Raw genomic sequence first — 24,462 nt, 5'->3', positions numbered from 1 at the left:
CAATGGCCAATGAACAGAGTCGCCATGGTGGCAGAAAGGGGGGTACACATAGGCCCAACAGCATGGGGTTCCTAGCACCAAGTCTCGTCTGTCTTTTGTTGCTGACAAATGTCCCATCTGCCAGTAAAAAAGACCAATGGCACCCACCATCCCTTGAGAAGACCAAACATCCTCTTAGTGGCAAGTTGATTACATTGAACCCCTTCTACTTAAAAGGGATAATGGTTGATCTTGACTGGAATTGACACATATTCTGGGTATAAATTTGCTTTCTCTACCCCTAAAGTCTCAACCTGCACAACGATCCCAGGGCTTACAGAATGTTTGGTCTACCAATATGGAATCCCACATTACATCACATTGAACCAAGGAACCCACTTTAGAGCAAAAAAGGTATACAGTGGACATATGAGAATGGGATCTAGTGCTCCTACCACTGCACAAACCAGAAGCTGCTGGACTCAACTGACCTTTGGAAGGCTTACTGAGGTGTCAGCTCAGAGATGTAAACCTTCAAAGACTGTCTGCCACTGATAGAGTATATGGACTTGGACTCAAGAGGTACAAGGAGTGGCCCAACTATCATTACTCCCAGTGACCTAATTGGGGAAATTGTGACTTCCATCTTCACCACTCTAGGCTCATCAAGTCTACAGGTCCTGGCTTGCACACAGGAAATATTTTCCTCTGACTAGATGTCTACTGTGGTGTCTCTTGGCACTCTCCTATCCAACTTTCAGGGTCAAATGTAGCTGTCACAGACCAAGAAGGACATGGTAACCAGAGACTGAGACCCCTCAAGGATGAGGGTCTGGGTTGCCTCACAAAATAGGCCACTTTTACCTGCAAACGTGCTGACTAAGCGTAAAGAGGGATGGGCAGTAGAAGACAGAAGAGATGAGTATCGGTGTGGCCCTAAGACCAGATGCAGTGCAGCAGCTGAGGTTCATCTTCTAACTTGCCTCTTCTACGTTTCCCCTGGAAAGAAGCTAACCAGAATTATTGAGGACCTGTTTCCAAATGGGGTGAACTTAATATTTAAATACAGTGGATGCAAGCATGCAGTGGGTGTTCACTGTAGATGCTGTGGTGCACTGCCCAGGACCATGACACCCATTCCCGCAGATGCCAGGAATGTTGGCCGCTGGCAGTGCACCGTGGAATCCCTCCCAGGATCTGCTCTTGCCTAAAGAGGGTTTCCATGCTCGAAGTTACACCACCTCCCATAGATAGTCTGTATCCAGTGACTGGTAATACAGAGATGCAAAAATCAGGCCCTCTTACTTCAACTCTAGACAACTCTAATAGGCCATTATGATGCCAGAGTCCCCAGATGAGGCTGTTGTTACAGTTACTTCACAGTACAACTTCTCCCTCTGCCCAATCCTAATTTCCAGCACTCCCTCACACAGGTGATTCATGAGTGTGCTCTCCCACGAATGTCTTGACTGCAAATAGTCGTCTCAGAGTCTGTGGGAGTGGCTCCATAGCACCAGAATGAACTTTTTTTTTTTTTTAACCTAATGGATAAAAGAGAAACTCCCCCACTCCAAATTTGCTCTTCATCAGAGTGGCAATGCCTGAATTCTAAAGGAGGTTTGTCTGCATCCAAAGAATATAATAATTATTAATAAAAATTAAAAAGGCAGAGATGCCAGGGAGAGTGTGCCTAAAGAGTCCAAATTCTGATTTTCCCAAACAAGATCACTTACGAAGGTACCTTGGACAGCAAACTCCCCTACCGCTTGCAGCATAAATTCATGTAAGACTGATTAGAAGGGAAGAGTTTGTTCTCACCCTCTGGACTTACAGGACAGTGTCACTCCTCTGAGGAAATAATTTTCTGCTAAAATGCCTGGAAGGGTTTCAAAGGCCCCACTGGTCTCCTGTAGGAGAAATACACCCGAGATACCAACAAGGAAATCATCATAATGATAAAATATAGACCTCCATGTAGTCTGTAATGGGCAGAAAGAAAAACAGCTTGAGTCCAGCCACCTCTGTTTCCTAAACAAAGCTTTTAACCTTGGACAGGGTGTTTGCAGAACAGCTTTATGCTAACTTGTAACAGAGATAAAATCTCCCTGTTAAAAGAACTATAATATTAGTCACCTCAGGGGGATGCTGTCAGGCGTTTTAAAATGCGTTGTAGCTCCTCAGATAAAAGCAGAGATAAAGCAGCGATGTTATTATTTTTCAACTTGGAAGGCTATTTGGCTAACCCTCTGCATGAACTCATTCTAATAAACAAACTCAAAAGCCTCCTCTAAGCTATAATTCGCATTGCCCACTTCATTTCAGCGATGATAAGGGAACCAAGATGACCACTTGTTCCCTGGGCCTCAGGAAGTGTCAGACTTGCTCTCAACCTGGGGAGCAAGAGAAACAGAGCAATGAATTACATATGGTGCCTAATAGAGGTGCCACTGCTGCTCCCCCCACAACCATTATGTCTGTGGGGAAAATCCAGGTCCTCTATCTAGAACCAAGATCCTCATGGTCAAACCCCAGCTGTCACTGCTGCTGCCTCCCCACCCCCCACCCTTTCTCCTCTTCCCTCTCCTGTTCTTCTTTTCCTAACAGAGACAGGGGCAGCTGGGTATATACAAAATCCACACTCGTTATCCTGAGCATAGAGTTGTTCTGGGAAACTGATGCCAGCCATGTAGGGCTGTGGGACCTGTTCTCACCCAATGATATGTGTTGCTTTAAAGCCTGGGCAGAGGTTAAAAGGAACTGTGTTCTGCCCACCTTCATTTGCTGACAAAATGCCAAGGGCACTGACATTTCAGGAGATGGAGTCACTGAATACAAGAACGCCTGCAAACTAGAACGTCCCCATAGAACTGTTATATGGCCCTGGACGGTTAGGCTCAGCAGTTAGAGCGTTGGCCTGCGGTCCTGAGAGACCCGGGTTCGGTTTCCGCTAAGGGCACGTACCTTGGTTGCAGTTTGTCCCCGGCCCTGGTCGGTTGTGCGGGTGGCAGCCACTCAATGTGTTCCTTTCACATCGATGTTTCTCTCTCTCTCTCTCTCTGCTCCTCTCTCTCCCTCCCACTCTACCTGAACAAAAAATGGAAAAATGTCCTCGGGTGAGGATAAAAAAAAAAAAAGAACAACTGTTATATGAGTGAAAAATAGAACTTTACTTCGTTAAGCACTGAAATTTGGAAGTTTATTTGGTACAATGTCTAGTGGTATCCTAACTGTACAAGAACACTTTCTGAGCCATTGCCATGTGTCCCAAACTTTTCCAAATGTGTATCCTAGATATCTCTTTAATCCTAATATCAAGCCTACAGGACAGCTACTATTACTGTCCCCAGTTTACACATGAGAAAAGGAGGCACAGAAAATGTAAGCAAAATGTCCAAGGTCACATTGCTGGTAAACTGAGCTTGGTTCGGTGCTGGATCCTTACCAGCTGGAGGATGCTGCATCCAATCATCTCCCTTCCTTTTTCCTCACGCTACAGCCCCACCAGGTCATGCACCTCATGACTCGTCTGCTGTTGGGAATGACTATCTTTTCCTGTCAAATCTAGTAAGGCGCTGAGGAACTTCCAGATGCTTCTAGAGCAGTACTTCTGGGTCAGGATTCGCCCCTCCTCCCCTCAGCATCACTCTGTCCTCCACTTGTTCTTCTGTCACCAGAGAAGAATGCACTCCCGAATGGACCTCCTGGCAGAATGACTTCGTCCATGTGCAGGTGTCCCTCCCACCTAGGCAGGCAGTGCTACCTTACCTAACCCTCACCTGGCAGAAGCAGGTGCTCAGGAAACATTTATTGAATTGAACACATGCACATGAAATACAGAGGTGTAGACAAGGAGTTGTTTCCTCAACAATAAGCTGAGAGTGATGCAAGACCCTTGTATCAAACCCAGGACAGTCTGGCTTGGGGAAGGAGAGACGTTTTCCGATTCAGTGCAGCTGAGCAGGGTGCAGTTCTGTTCATACACAGGGTGGGAGCTGGGTACTTATGGTCACATTTCAGAAGCATTGGGCTGGAAGGGATCCTACCTAAAACTGCATCTACCCTCCACGCCTTAGCCACAGCTGTCTGATGCCTGAAGTTCTATAGTAAATCTTCATTCCGTGATAAATATTTAACATTTTCAGATATTCACATACTGATGCAAATGAGTTTGCTAGGTTCTTTCCAAAGAGTGGGCTTGAAAAGGAAGCCTCAGCATAAGAGACCCACAGCTTGAGGAGTGGGGATCACAGTTGGAAATGAAGGGAGAGATGGGAAAAGAACAAAGGGACATGGGACACCAGGCTTGCCTGCTTCATAGGTGTGCCCAAGGTAGATCTATGCCCAAGATTGGCCCCTCGCAGGATTAGATGCCTATTCTTGGAAGGAGGAAGCCACTGACAGCCTTCCTGTGGTATTCCAACCTGAGTCTCCTTGAAAGAAGACTAAAAAATAACCCTACCCTTGGCCAAGACTAACCATTAACTGCCCTAGGGCAGCAAACTCCACATTCACTGTCTCTGTGAGTTTCAGGAACTGCCTGTCACTATCTTCCTCTAGTACTAGAAGATGAAGTAAGAGCAGCAAAACATAATGAAAGAGCCAGGATTTGCTAGAATAATCCTGATCTTAGATGTCCCAGGGCTAAAGGTTATTGTTGGCTCTTAACAAACTATGACAGCTAAACATTGATTTGTTAATTATAAATAGCTAAACAGAATGCATAAAATAACAATAATAAAATAAAAATCACCACCTATCATCTGCTATAGACCCAGCCTCTCTTTCCAAATTTCCTTTGACAGATGGAAGCAAGTTACCTACAGTAGTTTTTATTTCTTTGACTAGTATTTCCTCCAAAAAACACTCCACTATAGTTGCTGTCTTCTGAATCCTTTCCTCTATTATATCAAAGTCCTATCCATGACATAGGAGTTTACATAGACTGCCTCTGTAATATTAATTCACATGTGCCATGAAGTCCTTAATGACTAAATTCCTTCTCAATCTCATTACCACCACCTTCTTCAACTGAACCTATACTTTCATGCTTAGAGCATCATCCTCTCTGGCTTAAATCAAATTTGAGCTTAAGATGTAAATCCTCCTTAAAGGAAAATTTCTAAACCCATTCAATGAACAGACACTGCAAAAGTCAGCTTTTATTAATTTTTATTAATGCAACAAGTAATTTCTTCAACTCCTACTATGAGCTGGACACAGAGATTTGATAAAAGTAAGTTTTGCATCACACGGTGAAGGAGGGGATACCAAGAAAAACCTGAGCAAGTGCACAGCCTAGAGGAGCCTAAGAAGACAGGGGCTGCCATGTAGTATACTGACTGGGATCCAGGAATGGAGGACAGATTTTAGGTAAATATTTAAAAATCTGAATAAAATATGGGCCGCACTTAATAATGATGCCTCATAGCAGTTCATTAATTATAATGACTGTACCATATACTGTAAGGTGTTAAAATAGGGAAAACTGGGTGTAGGGGATGTGGGAACCCTCTGCGCTTACCATTTTTCTCTTTAAATCTAACACCATTCTAAAAAATAAAGTCTATTGTAAAAAAGAAAAGAAAGGAAGGCTGAGAACACCAAAGAGAGTAGCAGAGGCATCCATAACTCCTGCTTTTCCTCATAGTGCCAGAATTTCCTTTAAAACACCTCTCCCTTAACCTCGGTCAGCAGCTTGGGATTGATTCCATTCCAGCTCCAGTGAAGAGCTCTGATTGGTTTAAACCAAACAGTGTGTCCCACCCACCCCAGCCACAGTGATTGGTTTAAAAGTGAGCAGGTAACCACTCAGAGCAGTGGGATTGCAGAAAGTGCTTGTGGAGGGCTTAGGAAAGGAAAGCTTTTACTATTCCCCGTACCAGGGTTTGAGAAGGTGAGGCTTCCGAGGCGGCCGCGACCTTTTACCGCGAAGAAAAGGAACCGTAGAGATGCTGTGAGACCCCTCACATTCCAAAGGAAGCAAAGTGGAGACACAGGTCCTGGTACTATTGTTTGAGCTTCCCAGACGATGGCTGTTCCTGAGGACAGCACTACATTTGGGTTTTTGCTACTTATAACATGAAAACTTCTCATTCATTATAGGGACGTTCACAGTTCACCGTGTGGCCCACAGTGGCCCCTGACTGAGCAGGGAAGGGCACACCCAGAGAGAAGCTCCTGCCATGCTGGCGTCACTGGGCCTTGTGGCAAAGCCAGGTTCATATAAAGGGGCACACTTTTCCCACTTCCACAGTGCTTGTTTAAGAGTTTAAAACTGCAACATGAAGAGTGGAATAGTATCAGACAATAGGCCCCTCGGTTTTCTTTCCAAAAGGTCTATCACAATCAAGTTACCTTTCAGTTCTACTAAGGACAGGTCAAAAGGTCAAGCTTTACTTGTGTTTAACATTGAGTCAGAGATAAAAAGCTGAATCTCAACAGCCATGGAGGCAGGGACCATTTCTCTTGTTCTTCCTGTACCCTCAGAGTTTAGCATACCAGCAAGTGTCTGATAAGAGTTCAACAAATGTATGCTGAATAAAATTGATTGCTGCCAATTGTCTTTATTTAACAGTAGGCTAATTTTCCAGATTCAAAAAAGTATTCTGTTATAACAGCATGTCTGATCCAGTGTCTTCAAAGAAGAAACGTTGAGGCCAGTCACAGGACTGGACACCCCAAACCAATATTTTCAAGGGGAGCTAATGGATTTCTCAGAACTCCTTGCCCGAGCAAACAGGATGCTGTCACACCAAGGCTTGTTTTCCCTCTTCAGAAAACTAGTCAGGTGATCCAAGAAAGCCTTTCAAAGATGACCAATCTGACATTCCATTTTCTTTCACCAACAGCACGTTCAAAACTGCTGTGCTGGTTTAGACCTGCTAGTTCAGATTGATGAGTGAGAAATTTGCTGCTCTGTCATTAGCTGCATCTTGCTAGACAGGAAGCAACTTTTCAAAAATAGTAAGCAATTCAGGCTGGTGCAAAAGAAAGTAAGATACAACAGTAACAGTCACCTTTCCTCCCATCTGAATGTGCTGAGCCGAGAGAGCAAGCACCTTTTCTGCAGCTCAAAAGCAATGGCTGTCTCCGTAATATCTAGAGCATGTCGGGCTACGGACCTGCTCATGACTGTAGCTTCTATTTGCTGATTATAAATCCTGAACAACAGATACATGAGGGTTTCAACTTGGCTTTCCACAATGTTTGGGTTTTGTAAACTGTTTTGAAATGAACTGTCTTATTGTTAAAGAAGCAACTCATAATCAATGCAACCAGATGGGCCATTGAATTACCGTACTCGAAAGATTCGTTTCATTACGATTTGGGATCCTAAAAGTTGGTAGTCATTTATTCACCCATTATTTACCTATTCAATTAATCCTTTCTTCCTTCAACACCATAGTGTCTACCATGCATTGTAATGTTTACATGGAGCTAGGGGACACTCAATTGCTTAGACTGACCTAGGTCCATCAGATCAATCCCAAACTCCTAAAGTTCAGCCTTCACTGAATCAACCTTCACTGTAGAATTGTTTCCATACTGACTATCCACTTGCCTTGTCAACTCTTGATGGATAAAGGTAACTGTGGTGATTTTAAAATATGTTCATAAATTCTGTGATACTCTTCAAAGAATGGAACCTAAATCTCCCTTGAGAATGAACTGGACATAATGATTTGCTTCTAACAAATAAAATATGACAGAAGTGAAGTGTGTGTCTTCTAAGATTAGGTCTTAAAAAGCTTGGGCCTCCTCCTGGTTCTCTCTCTGGGAACACTTGCTCTGGGGGAAGCTAGCTACCATGTTGTAAAGACAATCAAGCAGTTCTAGGGAGAGGCCAACATGATGAGAACAGAGGCCTCCTGCTGAAAGTCAGCAAGGAACTGAGGCTCCTGAAAACTGTCATGTGAATGATCATTGGAAGTGTATTCTCCAGACCTCGTCAGTCTTTGATGACTGCAGCCCCAGGTAACATCTTGACTGCAACCTTGTCAGATGCTGAACCATCCAGCTAAGACACTTCTGATGTACTGACCCTGAAACTATGAGATGATAAATATTTGTTGTTTTAAGCTGCTAAGTTTGGGGATAATTTGTTATGCAGCAATAGATAAGTAGTATGATGACTATCCAACAATCACAGGTTGTGTGAATACAGTGGATTGTCACTCAAGATCTTTCTAGACTTCTTCTATATGTATACATATGGACACTGGAATGCTGAAAACTGTATTTCTGAAACATCCTTGCAGTTAGGGTTCCAAATGCAATTTAGATTCTAACAATTAGAACATACTTTTATTAGACATGGAAGGGGAGTGTAAGGAAAGGCTTGTTTCTATTGCTTCCATTAGCAAGCAAAGTTGTAGAGGTGTTTTGTTGTTGTTTATTTGTTTGTTTTCGTGGCAGCTCTAGCAGAGATCCCAATGTCCAGCTACTGGTCATCTGAGTACCAAGATTCAGGCTTCAGATAATCTATTTTTCCTTTGTGGATTGTAATGGGCCTGATGTTGCTCTAAAACTGACTGTAGTAGGGGCAGAGAAAGGGTTGAGATAATAAAGTTTACTAACCTTGGCTGCCTCCTACTTGTGGCCATGAGGCCATGATTTTGAAATCAGTAGCTTAAGTAGAACCTTCAACATGTAACTTCTTGTCACAGAAAAAGTAGTGGTTCCTTTGGAGGCATAATTTCATAGTAGGACTTTTGGAGATATTCTTGCAAACTCAACCCAGAGTCTGTTTTTCCAGTCTTATTGAATTCAGTAAACTTATATTGCCTTCTGTAAGGTCCCTTCCATGTATATGGCCTCTTTCTTTTTTTTTTTTTTTTTTTTTATCATAGTGCTATTGTCTTTATTTTTATTTTTTTACTTGTTTTTTTATTTATTTTTGGTATAGATGTTTCTCCTTTTTCTCCCTTTGACACCCTCCTCCCCATCCCCCCCACCCCATTCCCAGCTTTATTGTCCATTGGTCATGCAAACATGCATATAAGTTCTTTGGTTTATCCCCCCCCCCAATACCCCCTCCTCTGAAGTTTGTCAGTCTGTACTCCACCTCTATGTCTCTGGGTCAATTTTGTTCATCAGTTTGTTTAGTTCATTATACTCCACAAATAAGTGAGATCATGTGATATTTGTCTTTCTCTGACTGGCTTGTTTCGCTTAGCATAATACTCTCCAGGTCCTTCCATGTCATCTCAAAGGTTAAGAGATCTTTCTTACTTACAGCTGCATAGTATTCCATTGTGTATATGTACCACAGCTTTTTTATCCACTCACCTACTGATGGACACTTGGGTTTTTTCCAGATCTTAGCTGTTGTAAATAGTGCTGCTGTGAACATAGGGGTACATATATTCTTTCTGACTGGTGTTTTAGGCTTCTTAGGGTATATTCCTCTTAAAGCAAAAGCTAACACAATGAGGAGTCATGATAGGAGGAAAGTATGCTGGACTTGAGATCAGAGGACTCAAACTTGAAAACTGACTCCATCCCTTTCTAATTGGGCAACTTGGATAACTTATAACTCCTCTGGACTATTGTTTCCTTCTACAACTGAGATAATAATACTACCCTTAACTACTGTACAGAGCTGTTTTGAGGATTAAAGTGCTCTACAGCTATTAAATGCAACACAAATGTAAGGACCATTATCTACCTGGATGCCCCTTCCATCAGAGCAGAATACAATGAAAAGGTGAGATAGCATACAAAACAGGGGTGCAACAGGAGAGGCAGATAAAGAACAATCATATCAATACAAAGCACACAGGTTATAACCTCAACCCACAGAGAGTGTGCACTCAGAGATAATAAAGCTTTTCTTGCTCTCTGAATATTCTCTTGTGCCAGGACTCCTATTGCATTCCCACCAGGAATGATCTTTCTGGGCTGATTACGGGACTGCAATGACTTCAGTCATCAGAGTGAGTGGTTTTATTACTACGTAATCCGTCATTCATCCAAGATTAAGTGGTTGTCAGTCAAAATGAAGCTTGTACCAAACCATCAACTCCGGAGATGTGTGGTATATACTAGCATACCCTTGCCATATGATGGCTCCTTTTTTCACTATTACTGCTAGGAGCAAGACACTCTTACTTCATGTCACCCACTTCCCAGTCAATTCACTATGAAGGGTACTGATATCCCAAATATGAGAGGGGACAGAAAAGAAGAAATGCTTCAAAAGCTGTCATCACCTGTTGTCCTTGCTGAACAGCTTCTTTGTTTTTACTTATTTATTTATTTATTTTTATTAATTAATTTTTGTTACAGATGTTTCTCCTTCTCCCCCCACTGATTCCCCCCTCTCCCTCCCTCCCCGCCCTGTCCCCAGTTTGTTGTCCATGTCCACTTGAACAGCTTCTTTGGATTTATTTTTAAATACCAAGCATGCTTAGAAAATGATTTGCTTCACTTTGGAGAATAGCAAATTATAGAAACGTTCATTAAATGCCTGCGTCTGTCTCACAAAAAGGAACATAATTTCTTGAAGTCAGTATCTATGTCTTACTATCTGTCCCTGGAGCTAGCACAGTGCCTGACTGGGTTGGTATTTACTGAGTTGAATTAAACTGAAGGAATGTTGGTTTCCAGGTCAAATCCCAGCACTGACATAAACTGGTATTCTATCATATTTATATTCTCTTACCTTCACCTCACTTTTGATCCTAGCATTTAATAGTTATACAATACATGTTTTCGTAGTACCCTCTACAGTAAAAGTCATTCACTTCGGCAAATATGTAGGAGTATAATCGCTGGGTCATGTAGTAAATATATGTATAAATTTATAAGAAATCGCCACACTATTTTCCAGAGTGGTTGTGCCATTTTCTATTTCTACCAACAGTGTCAGAGAGTTCCAGTTGCTCCACATCCTTGTTAGCACTTGGTATTGTCAGTTTGTGTTTTTCATCAGGCATTCTAATAGGCACGTAGTGATGCAGTGAATTGTTATATGCAGAATGTTGGACAGAGGGAGGAAAGAAGAGGACATACCCAGATTCTTATATAGATAGGAATTTTGTGAAAATTAAATCAATGACAACCATTCAGAAGGAATACCATTGATGGGGGTTCCCATTAAATAACAATGTTGCTAAATTATCCATTCCCTTGGCTGAAGGAAGAAACTTGATGTGCATTTTCTAACCAAAAGCCTCCCCACTGTTTTTCTTTTAATGGTAAAGAAATTCCTGTCACTAACAGGATTTTTGAGATCTACATTCTCTTTCCAGGATATAACAAACAAATAGAGCTTTAATGAACTACCCACTGGTGTTTGCAGAAAACCTGCATAGCTGAGATTGCTTTTTGATATTCTCCTGGCTACACAGTTGAATCTTATATATTTTATCAACACTTTGCACAGTATTGTGCACACTGTAGGAGACTGATCATTCAATTGAAATAAGTTTTGCCTTTCCTCTGGAACTTTTCTGGACAATATGGTACAGCCCTAGGCAAGTTGCTACTGAGCACTTGAAAATGTGGCTAGTGCCACATTGTAAAATTTTTAACTGAAGCAGTGTATGAAAGAAATGATATAAAATATCTCATTACTTTTTAAGTTTGGGTTAAATAAAATATATTGCTAAATTAATTTAACTTGTTTATTTAAATTTTTTATGTAGCTACAAAAATTGTAAATTACATATGTAACTACATATATGGCTTGCATTACATTTCTACTAGGCAACCCTGCTCTAGAATATAGAAGTATTGCTAAAGAGAGTTACATTTTAGTTATATCTTCAAGATCTATGGGACATTTCAAAATCTAGTGTTACTTTTAAATAAATATACACTGTTATTAAGTGTAGTAAGATGTTATACACTTACTGGTTAAGTATTGGGTTTCTTAAACATTCATTTATTCTATATACGTATTCTCCCAAAATGAATATAACAAGTCTAATCACTATGCTGTACACCTAAAACTAATATTATATATTAACTATATGTAAAAAATAAAAATATATATTAAAAAACAAAATGGATATATTAACTTTAAAGGGAAAATATTTTAAAAATAAAATAGACAATAGAAGTCAAATGTTGAATAGTAAAAATAAAATAATAAAAAATTAAAGACAACTTTAGCTCTTTTAAAAAGCATGCAAAGAGCCTGGCTGGTATGGTTCAGTGGTTGAGCATCGACCCATGCACCAAGAGGTTGCTGGTTCGATTCCTGGTCAGGGCACATGCCCAGGTTGTGGGCCAAATCCCCAGTGTGGGGCATGCAGGAGGCGGCCAATCAATGTCCTCTCTCATCGATGTTTCTATCTTTCTCTCCCTCTTGCTTCCTCCCTCTCTAAAAATCAATAAAGAAAAAAAATGTTTTTAAAGAATGCAAAGAAATAAAAAAGATAATCTAAAAACTGGAGAAAATATTTGGAAAATATATATAATATTCAAGACTTTTATTCAGAATATATAAAGAATTCTTACAATTGAATATTAAAAAGTCAAGCAATTTGGTTAAAAATGGACAAAATATTTCAACAGAAACTTCACCAAAGACCTTACATGAATGTAAATGAGCACACAGAAAGATGCTCAGTATCACTCATTATTAGAGAAATGCACGCACTCACTTAAATGACTAAAATTAAGAAGACTGGCAATTTCAGGTGTTGATAATGATGTAGAACAACTGGAACTCTCAGGCATTGATGGTGGGAATGGAAAGTGGTACATCCACCTTGGAAAAACAGTCTGGCAGTTTCTTATATAGTTACACATATACTTACCATATAACTCAGAAATTATAATCCTGAGTATTCACCAAGTACACAAAAAGGCTTGTAGGTGAATAGTCTGTTTATTCATAATAGCCCCATACTGGAACCAACCCAAATTTCCATCATGTGCCATCAATGAGTAGAATATCTATATGGAATATTACTCAACAATAAGAAGAAACGAACTGCTGATACATGAACAAACTGATGGAACTCAAAAGCATGATGCTAAACCCAATTGTAGAATAAGAAAAATGAATGACTGAAAACAGACCACTGGTAGCTAGGGGCCAGGAATAGGAAAGAGGATTGATTAAAAAAAAAAAAGGTGGCAAGAAAGAACATTTTGGAATGATAGAAATGTTCTCCATCCTAATTGTGGTAGACTATATACATTTGTTAAAATTAACTGAATTGTACATTAAATTTAGCAAACTTATTGTATGTAAGTTATACTTCATAGAGCTGATTTGAAAAGTAAAATTGGCAATAAAATGATCAGTTACAATGTGCAGGAATAGGAATTCTCATGCACTGATGGTAGAGGGGAATATAAATTGACACAGTGACTTGGATAGCAACTTGGCACTATCTAGCAAAGTTGATGATAAGCCCAGCTTAGGATTCTACTTTGATATTTTCTAGAGAGAGTCCCAAATATGTACATGGTGATATGTACAAGAATATGTGATCTATATGCATCAAAATAGATCTCAAAAACATGGCCAAGATTTTTTTATCCTCACCCGAGGATATTTTTTACATTTATCTTCAGATAGAGCAGGAGGGAGAGTAGAGGTAAAAGAGAAAGAGAAACATCGATGTGAGGGAGACACCTCGACTGGTTGCCACCCACATGACCCCAACCAGTGCTGGGGACAAACTGCAACTGAGGTAGATGCCCTTAGTGGAAACCAAACCTGGGACTCTGGTCTGCAGGCCGACGCTCTAACTGCTGAGCCAAACTAGCCAGGGCAGCTAAGATTTTTTTAAATTACAAAATAGCACAACATATTATTTTTGTAAATTTTGTGAAATATCAAAAAATATTAAATATTATGGATACAGTATTGTGTAATAACTACTGGATACATTATTGTGTAATAACTTATGAATACATTGTACAATAACATGCACATATGTGGATAAGTATAGGTAAGTAATATAACCTATAACTCTAGGATAGAGGTCAGCCTCTACAGGTTGGGAAAAAAATGAAGGACAAATAGAACATATATTTTAAGCATTTATTAAACATAAATTTTAAGCATCTATAATGGTTATTACTTTAAAAATGCAATTTGTCCCTGGTCCCAGTTGGGGTTGTGTGGGTGGCAACCAATCAATGTGTGTCTCTCGATGTTTCTCTCTCTCTTCCTCCCTCTGTCCCTCCCACTGTATCTGAAGATAAATGCAAAAATGTCCTCATGTGAGGATTAAAAAAATAATAATATGAAATACTTATGATAAATAAATATTTATTATAAATTTTTTTATGGTGTGGAAATATGGGTTTTTGTACTAATCGCTGTGCTTCTGTGCACATTGAAAATATTTCCTTTTTTTAAGTGAAGAAAAAATTCTTAAATTATCTTTAACCACAAAATATAGGTTAAAAATTAGCAAAGGAGACTTTATATTCATGGAAAGAGAAATATTTGAACAATCATAAAATTATTTTGTTGTTTAAAAACTTTAAAGAGATAAGGAGAAGATAGCAACCATCAAACAAGAACAGGAGCTTATGAAACAAAAACAAAAGAATATAAAATTAGAACTGGAAGATTTAAAATAACAATTTAAAATTTTATAAATGAAAAATGTGGTCATTTAAAAATTTTTAAATCAGTAGATGAGTATATTAAAAAGGAAATGCATTGAAACATTTAGTGAATTAGAAGTTATAACCAAGGAAATTTCAAATAATACAGCAGAGAACTATAAAGAGATAAAAAATTATGACAAAAAATTAAGATATATAGAAAATTTACTGAGAAACTGCAAGTATGCGTAAGAGAACTTTCAGATAGATAAAAATGCTATGAAGTTTCAGAACTGTAGAAAAACATGAGTTATCAAATAGAAAAGAACACATTATACACAAGTAGAATAAATAAAATTAAATTAGCATCCATGTATACTGTAACGCAACTGCAGAGTATCAAAGAAAGAGAACTAAGGAAGGCAAAGAAAAATGTTCCAGAAGGGATCAGTAACAAGAGATGTAAAATAATGGAGACTATCTCCAAAGTATGGTGGGAAAATATAGAATTCTTTATCCTGATTAATTAGAGAGGGTGGGAATAACAATATTTTTCAGGTGCAAGAGGCAGTTTTTACCCACAGATTTCTGAGAGAAGGGATATACTTCACAAAAGGAGAGAAATTATCCTGGAATAAAAGAGTGGAATAAAAGAAACAACAGTCAACAAAGAAATGGGTAAAATTTGTTTAAGAAATCTAAATATGATTCTATTATAAATAAACAACAATAATAATAATAGAAAATATATCATCCAAAAATACTGGTTAAAAATATAAAAATCATCCTGAGTTCCAAGAACATCTCACTTCTGAACACTGTGTTAATGTCAATAGTATAGAAAAGAAACTATAAAAAAAGGCTGGACAATTTTTAAAAAACTTCGCATGAAGGAATTCCTGAAGACCAAGTGAAGAACATACTCATTCTTGCCAATTTAAGTTCTGCGTGCCACACTAAGGGCTGCCTACAGCCTGGTCCTAAGAATGGCATGGGTGTTTATGGCAGGTAACCCGGTCTTGAAGTCTCAAAGCAAGACTGCCCCAAGCCATGTAAAGTCTTAGATCTATTTTAATTGGCATGAGTAATCTCCTGAAATAATACTCCCAGTCATGGGATTTGATCTGTTATATATTTTTTTACATGGTGACTGAGAAAAATAACTTGCAACCGAATCAGCACAGAACCAGAGTACAATTGGAGTCTCTTACAAATCCTTTAGATATTGCAGGCATAGTCACTAGAGATGGATTTCATCCGAATGCCTTATCACTCATCATAAAAAGGAAATATCAACATGCCCCCACCTCTTTCTTTGGCTGCTGCTGCCTAATAGGAACCTTTAAGCACTTTCTATGTCACCTCGGAGGTCATTAACATCACTCAGAACACATGTGAGCAGGAGCTGCAGGAGAGAGAGCAAGTTGCTGTCAATTTGGAAAAGCTGCAATTAGGGTCTGCAGGCAAATGCAGAATTCTTAGAAATTTCACTTCAAACCAAGATAAAACCACATAATCATGAAGAGAAGTGGCAATGAGTAATCTGATGCCAAATACATATGTGTAATTTACAATGTATAAGTATGGTTATAATTATAGTTATAAAATTGATAAACACAGCCGTAGAAAATTTGGAAATGAACGAAAGAAAAGAATCCCAATATCTTGACATGACATTTATTGTGCTGGTTTACTTCCTTCTGGAATTTTCTTCCTATGTGTACTTTTCATGGTTGTAATCATAGCACTTATACATGTTTTTATGAGGATTTAAATCACACACTTTTCCATGTTGCCAACTTTCACAGCTATCATTTTTAATGACGCTCCCATTATGGGCATATACTATGATTTATTAAACCAATCACCCACTCTTAGACACTTTAGCTAGATTATCTTTGGCCATTATAGAAATCAGTTCTGTGAACATCGAGCTTATAGCTATTTTCCACATCCAGTCAATTTTCTTACGATAGATTCCCCAAAGTGTAATTACCAGAATCAACAAGCACAAAGGTGTTTATGATTTTTAATATATATTGCTATAATATTTTCCAAAAATGTTGCAATTTGCAGTAACACTAGTGTAAGTATTTCAGTGCAGTCTGCCAGCACAGTTCAGGAGTGTGCAAACTTCAAAGCAATGTCTCTCAGAGGATGGTCCCCAGACCAGCAGTATTAACATCACATGGAAACTGGTCAGAAATATAAGTTCTCCAGTCAGCCACAGCCCTGCTAAGGTGATTCTTCCTTTTTTTTTTTTTAAATCCTCACCCGAGGATATTTTTCCATTGATTTTTAGAATGAAAGGTAGGAAGTGGGGAGAGAGAGAGAAACATGAATGTGAGAGAGACATTGATCGGTTGCCTCCTGCACAACCCTGACCAGGGCCAGGGATGAACCTGCAAGCCAAGTATGTGCCTTTGACCGAAAATCAAACCCAAGACCTTTCAGTCCACATGCCTACGCTCTAACTGCCGAGCCAAACCAGCCAGGGCTCCAGGTGATTCTGAAGCACACCACGTCTGAGAACCACTGATCTAAAAGTGATGGCCCTTAACTTTAGCTGCACATAAGAACTACCTGTGGAGCTTCTAATACCTACTGAAGACTGGACACAGACCCAGACGTCCTTATTGAATTGTCTGGAGTGGGACAAAGGCATCAGTATTTTTTAAAATGTGTCCTCAAGTGATCTAATGTGCAGTCAGGGCTGAAAATCACTAGCCTCAAGCAATGCTGATTGACCCCTGATTCTCAAGTCTTCAGCATCGGCATCCCCCGGGAGCCTGTTAGATTTACAAATCCTCAGGATCTAGCCCAGAACGCTTGGAGGGTGGAGTGGGAAGATGGGGTCGGGGAACCTGTGTTTAACAAGCCACTAGATAATGCTGATAGATACTCAAGTTTGAGAACCATTTGTCTAATGGTCTGTTGGGATAAGGGCAGTGCCCAGTGTCTCTGGTGCACAAATGCCTATAAATATATAATATATAAAGTATATATTATGCATATTATATATACAGCATATAATATATATTATATATATTTCTGTTTGGAATTATAGCATTTATACATTTTTTTTATCCTCACTCAAGGACATCTTTTGCATTTATCTTCAGATAGAGTAGGAGAGAGAGAGAAAGAAAAAGAGAGAAACATCGATGTGAGAGAGACACATCGAGTGGTTGCCACCCACACGACCCCAACTGCAACCGAGGTACATGCCCTTATTGGGAACCGAACCTGGGACTCTCTGGTCTGCAGGCTGATGCTCTAACCGCTGAGCCAAACCAGCCGTGGGGCATTTATAAATTTTTTATTTGAATTTAAAACATACTTTTTCATGATGGCAACTTTCACAGCTATCATTTTTAATGATTATTCCATTATGGAGATGTACTAGAAAATATTAAACCTATCACCTATCCTTGGGTGTATATACATGTGTGTATATATGTATATGTGTATACACACACACACACAAATTCATTCATGTATGTAAACAAACTGAAAAGTACATAGATACATGGGTGTGGACAGGAAGATACAGACAGAGAGATATTGACCAATTTCGTGTTTGGGGAGTGCCGAATGGTACCTCATTGCTGATTTTATCATATCTCTTAAATTACTGTAAGTGAAACTAATCATCGTCCATATGTTTTGACCTACTGATTTCCTAGAATAATGACTTTGAATATAGATAAAGTTTGGATGTTTTATCTATAGAAACCTTTTTCGAAAAAGAATTGGCTGATTACTAAATGACTACTTAAAAATAAAAAGGAGGCAAAACTTTTGTCTAAGCATAAGGAGAGACATGAAGCGTGAGGAGGGACCAGAGAAGTTATTTAAATGCAATCATGCCTAGGAGAATGACGAAGGAAAACATTGCACCTTAAATAACTGAGAATGGAAAGCTAATATTAGATGATACTAAAATGACAAATGACTTCACTTTCATTGCTCTCTTTTTTTTTTCTTTTAACTTGGGCTTTGAGAGAAGGCTGATGAGAAATCCACCACGGAGGCTTTGGGGCCAGGCTGCCTCTGGGCCCAGCCTCCGAGGAGCCGAGGTTCCCTGCCTCCCACAGCCATGCCGACCAGGGACCTGGACAGCCATAGCAGCGTAACCCCGCTGGGGCACTTTCTGACTCAGACCATCACAGTCAAACTCAAACAGAAAAGGAAAGAGCGAGGAAGAGTGATACCTGGCTTTTCATCTTCTGAAGATCTTCTTGTTACTCACTAAATTTTTGTTTAATCCATTAAAGAGTATTAAAAAAAAAAATGCTTGTTAAGGGTTCAATGTCTGTGCTCTCATTTCAAAATAGCAAACTGGCCAAAATTGAATGCTTGTGTCCCTCCTAGCTGTTAGAATTGTGCAAGTTAGACAAGTCCTCAAAAGTTATTTACATATGTGAGCGTTCTAGCTGGGAAAAAAGAGAGGGATCATACTGTTTGATTTATTACTTCCTTTCCTCCCTCCCTCCCTCCCTTCCTCCCTCCCTCCCTCCCTCCCTCCCTCCCTCCCTCCCTCCCTTCCTTCCTTCCTTCCTTCCTTCCTTCCTTCCTTCCTTCCTTCCTTCCTTCCTTCCTTTCTCCTTTCTTTCTAGCTTACTTTGTAATCTTGAAAAAATAAAACCATTCATCTCTGACACTAAATATACCGAAGTATTTCTTCCTAACTGGGGTTCCTTGACCCCTTGGTGGAAGTGTGGGGGACTGGACCGAGTCTTCGAAGCCCTAATGGTGTAAATGCTGAGTTGTGTGTAGGTGTGTTGTACGTCCTTTTCTGAGGAGGGAGATTACAGTGTATATCAGATGGTCAACGATATCTGGCCATCGAGAAGGATTACTACCCTAACTACTCACTGAGAAAAAGTAGTTGCCTTCAAGCATTGAGAAGTTCAGGTCTAGAAATGGGTGAAAAACAATCTACTTGTAAGAACTGGACTGGAATGGTGAATTGCTGAGGTGTGTGGCTTGATGTTGGATGGTCATAAACAGGTGTTTTCACATCTCATCCTCCCTTAATCACCCAAGAAGGACATTTGAAGATGGCTAAACTCCTTGGTACTGCCACTGGACACTCCCAGAATCTGACCCCCAAAAAAATCCTCCAAGTTCAAGGAGTACAATTGGGCCCAACTGATCTAAGCTGGAGTCATGAACACTGGGGATAGGGGGTGGGATGGGGCAACAAACCAAAGTTCCTAAATGCCTCCTGTTTATGCCTTATGTTCATTCTGGCCACTAGCTAGAGCTCTGTTGTGATTAAAAACATGGGCCTTAGAACTCCTAAATGAAAGAGAAGTTACAACTGACACCACAGAAATACAATCAGCATTAAAGAATACTATGAATGTGCCAATACATTTGACAATCTATTAAAAAAATGGATAAACTTCTAGAAGCATATGTCCTTCTATTTAGGCTCACCTCCCATATTTATTTCTAAATTATATGACTTTGACAAGTTATTTAGCCATCCGAGCCTTGGTTTCCTCAACTATAAGAAAGAAATATGAAAAGTATCTCCCTTAAAGAGTCAAAATGAGGATTCAGTGAGATAATGAATGTAAAGAGATTAGTACAGTGACACGGTGTCCTTGAGATGCATGATAGGAGTATGTGCTAAAATAAATGGCAGATATTATACCATCGTCACCACCATCATGGGAATCACTGTGAGAGCTTGTTGGGCTTAGAAGGGAGAACAATTCCCATGCAAGAGTAACTTCAGCTATTTGTACCCATTGGCTCTGTTAAACAACGTTTTGGGGGCGTTTTTTGTTTGTTTGCTTTTAACCTGTTTTGTTTAAAGAGTAGTAACTAATGAAAATGAATGTTATGAGGTATTCCATGAAGACATTTCAAACTATTGGTTAAACCAGTATCTGTTTTCAGCATTAGAAATAAACTCTTTCATGCAACAATGAGAGGGACACATGCAGAGTGCTCCATTACTAATCTCATGAATAAAATAACAAATACACTTAGAGGCAGTAAAAAAGCCAGTCATTTACATGTCTGCTCAAAATATGGCGATTTTGTAAAACCAGTGTCTAATCAGCTATTACCAAGGAACCATGTCTAAGATCATTTCACAGTGGTGGTTGAGGTACAGGAAGAATGACAATTATATGTCGCTGAGTTTTTAATATAAAAATTTATAGTATAAGTACAACTTTAAAAAGGTCTTAAAACCATTGATCACTAGTAATTTTGCAAATCACCTGCAAGATTTACACAGTATGTATACAATAGGAGGACTGTGCTCTAGGCAGGAATTTCTACTCTTTGCAGGTTTCTTCAAAGAAGGAACTTCTTAGAGTTAATTAATTAATGAGTATTAATTGAGTTTCCACCGTGTGACAGGCCCTGGAATTACCATGAGAGGCAACACAGACATGACCCCTACTCTCGTGGGTCTTACATACCTGGAAGCTCATTTGTATCTACAAAATAGATATATTTTGTCTATATCTAAAGCTATCTCTGCTAGGAAGGCCCTGGGCAAGATGATTGAATACTGAAAATGCTAACTTCTGTCTTCTAAGGTCTTCCTTCAAGAAGCGTCTTCAAGTTCATTTTCATTCCAGTCCTTCTCTCTGCCCTCCTCCCCTACTCAAGCTCACAGAAAGGAGATAAGCAAAGTACAGATGCGAAACAGGTCCCCTCTACAAATGGGCCTCAACAGCCAGTCAGCAGCATTGACACCCTCTCGCTGCACACTGCATCCTCCCTTCTGAGGCCATGCACATTTCCAGGACACAGAAATGAAGCAACAGTCTCTCCCCTGCCCAGAGAGTGCACTGCCAGTATCCACTAGTCTTCCTTCCCATCCCTGCTCTCCAGCCCATCCAGGTGATGCAACACTTCTCTGAAAGGAAAAGTGACCAAAAAAATAGTTTAAACCCCAGTGCAGTAAAGTTCTCTCTCTGGTCCTTTTTCCTCTTCTTCCTCTGTCATGGCCAGGGTCCAAGCATCTTGCCCAGGGCCTTCACATCAGAAGCAGCTTTAGATATAGACAAAATATACCTGTTTTATAAATACAAATGAGCTGCCTGGGATATAAGACCCATGAAAGTAGGGATCGTGTCTGTTTTGTTTCCTATGGTAATGTCAGGACCTGTCACATGGTAGAAACTCAATTAATATTTACTTATTAATTGACTAATTCAAGAATTCAGCCTGAAAATGCTGTCTTCTGTCTTCTGAACAATTCATGGCACCTGAAATTCTCACCTTATTGGCTTTTTTAAAAGTATGGCATTATACTCCAGGATTAAAATTCAAATATTATCTGTAAAGGATAACATTTAAAACTATGATGGCTTAATGAGAACTTAATTTATTTTACTATAGCAAGCACTCAGCAGAGAGAGACCACTGAAAAAGAGACACAGACAGAGAAATTATGAATTACAACTGTGTGGTAAGAGCCCTAATCAGAAAGTAGGAAAATCTGGGGTCCAATTTTAGCTCCACCAGGTAGGTGACCTGTTTACTCAATTGGAAAATGTAAATAAAATATTCTGCCTTGCTTTGTGGACATGGTTGCCATGGGACGCAAATAAGAAAAGAAATGTGAAAACTCATTTTATAAAGAGTTATAGAAATATAAGAATTCCTCACTAGCTGAATCTAGTGGACTCCCATGCTTAGATAGCACGAGATGCCTGTGTTAGGGCTTTAGGCTAGGATTTAGAACATCAGAGGAAGACACAGGAGACCCAGCAGAGGAAATAAATACCAAAGACAAACTGCCACTTCCCGTTTGACCAAAGAAAGCCTATATGTGTAAGATCACCATCCAGAGTAGTAAATACTGAGGTTGCCTCTTGTGGAATTTGATTATATGCTATGGTTAGAGATAAATTTCCATCGTCCCTAGCATTTCTACATGTATTAGACACATGACGCTTACTTAGCACTAGGATCTGCCCCAGCTTCCCAGGGGTCACTCCGAATGACCTACAGGAAGCCATGCCAGGGGAACACACCTTGGATACCAAAATATCCTTCCATGTTTCCTCCAAGAAAAACTCTGAGCCTCTGTGGGTCTTAAGATCAACTATAGACTGGTTAGCTGGGGACATTCAATTTTTCCTTTGTACCAAGTACCCATACAACCTTAGGAAACCATCCTTCAGCCTTCAAACAGCAGCAGTTCTGATAAATATATATAAATGCCCCCAGTTATGTTGTTATACTTGGTGGTGGGCAGGGTAGTGTTTCCAAATGCCTGAACTAATTCTCTCATAGAGGATCACTTGACTTATTTACGGAAGTGAGGGAGCTAGTGTTCAAGTTTAATTACAATCCAGTGACTACAAAGAATCCACTTTTCCAAAGCAACCTAGACTTGTGCTAACATAATCTTAACTCAAAGGACATAAAAAACCAGATTATAAGAATCCTCACGTGGATGGATGTCAGACACGCAAAGCCATAATTGAGAGTGGAGCAGGAATTCTAACTGTGTTTGCTATGTGCCACGGTTAGCTTGACACACGCCTATAACTGCATCTTTGAAGATTGTAGCATTGCTGATGAAAGCCAGGACTAGGAAACAAAAAAATGATGATGTAATTTTTGTAAGTTGTATGAGTTTGCTTAAAGTTGTATGTAGAGTTTATCTAATTTTTCACATGCTGCAGATATTTAAATGGAAGTTTTGTTTGGATTTTTTAACACTGAAATGGTTGCTTAGCAACTGTTTCCTGCATTGCAATGATGCTGTTATGATTTCCACCTGCTAGAGAAAAACATCAATAGAATTATTTCCTTGCAAATCAGGAAAGTGAGAAAATGAGTCAGTGACTCAAACGAATGTAAGATACACTTGTAAGATTCCAAGTGCATTTAATTATTTTAAAAAATAAATGTCATATTTTACAAAATGTACTTTAACAAAATTTAACAATAGCCCAAGCTTCCCAAAGTAAGGCTTGTTACAGTTGCGTGTTCTGTATGTTTCAGTACACTTTATGTTGTAACCCGAAATACAGAAACAGCTTTATATTGAGACAGAATATGCAGTTGCCTGTGTGATATAATCACAGGGATGACCCAAAAAGTTCTGCCGTCCCCCAAACCTCCCACTGACATGCGGTATCTGAAGTTACCACCCAGGGAGGCAGTCTCTGAGTTCAGAGTTTTATTCAGAAGACCCTGTTAACCTGATGTGTCATAGGAGAGGGCTAGCACTTTAGCTCCTTGTGAAATGTGCTATCACCAGGTTAAATATTTGGTGGTTGTGGGGTTGCAGATATAATGTTCAAGAGATGTATTTGCCCCATAAGGCAATTGAGTGCAGGTATGCTGCCTGCTGGTGCTTACATCATAATTAAGGTGTCCAAATGGAATGTGTGGTAAAGGCTGCTAACTGCAGGCCTACCTCCATTTTCCTCTTCTCCCACGACTGAAGAACTCCTAGTTTTTAGTTTACTGCATTTCTCAGTCTCCCTTGCCGAGATGTGACTTTGTGCCTAATTTTTCCCAGTAAGACGGAAGCACAAGTATTGTGTGGCAGCAGGCTTCCTTGAAAACACTACTGGCGGACACTCTTTCCTCTCTTTTTTCTCTTCCTCCATCCAGCTCTTTGGAATAAAGATGTTATTGCTCCCCAGCCGGTGTGGCTCAGAGGATTGAACGTCATCCCATGGACTTGGAGGTCCTGTTCAATTCCCCGTCAGGGCACATGCCCAGGTTGTGGGCTCGATCCCCAGTAGGGGGTGTGTAGGAGGCAGCAGATCAATGCTTCTCTCTCACATTGATGTTTCTCTCTCCCCCCCCCTAAAATATCAATAAAAACACATTCTTCTTTTTTAAAAAAAGACGTTATTGCTGGAGCTCTAGCAGCCATATTAGATGACAAGGTGAGGTGCCAAATGCAAGGATAGTAGTTATAAAATCTAGATAACCCTAATCATGGTATACCTTCCAAACCTC

This window comes from Molossus molossus, unplaced genomic scaffold, assembly GCF_014108415.1.
Source record: "Molossus molossus isolate mMolMol1 unplaced genomic scaffold, mMolMol1.p scaffold_m16_p_5, whole genome shotgun sequence".
Classification (NCBI taxonomy): domain Eukaryota; kingdom Metazoa; phylum Chordata; class Mammalia; order Chiroptera; family Molossidae; genus Molossus; species Molossus molossus.
This window is presented reverse-complemented; position numbering follows the sequence as displayed.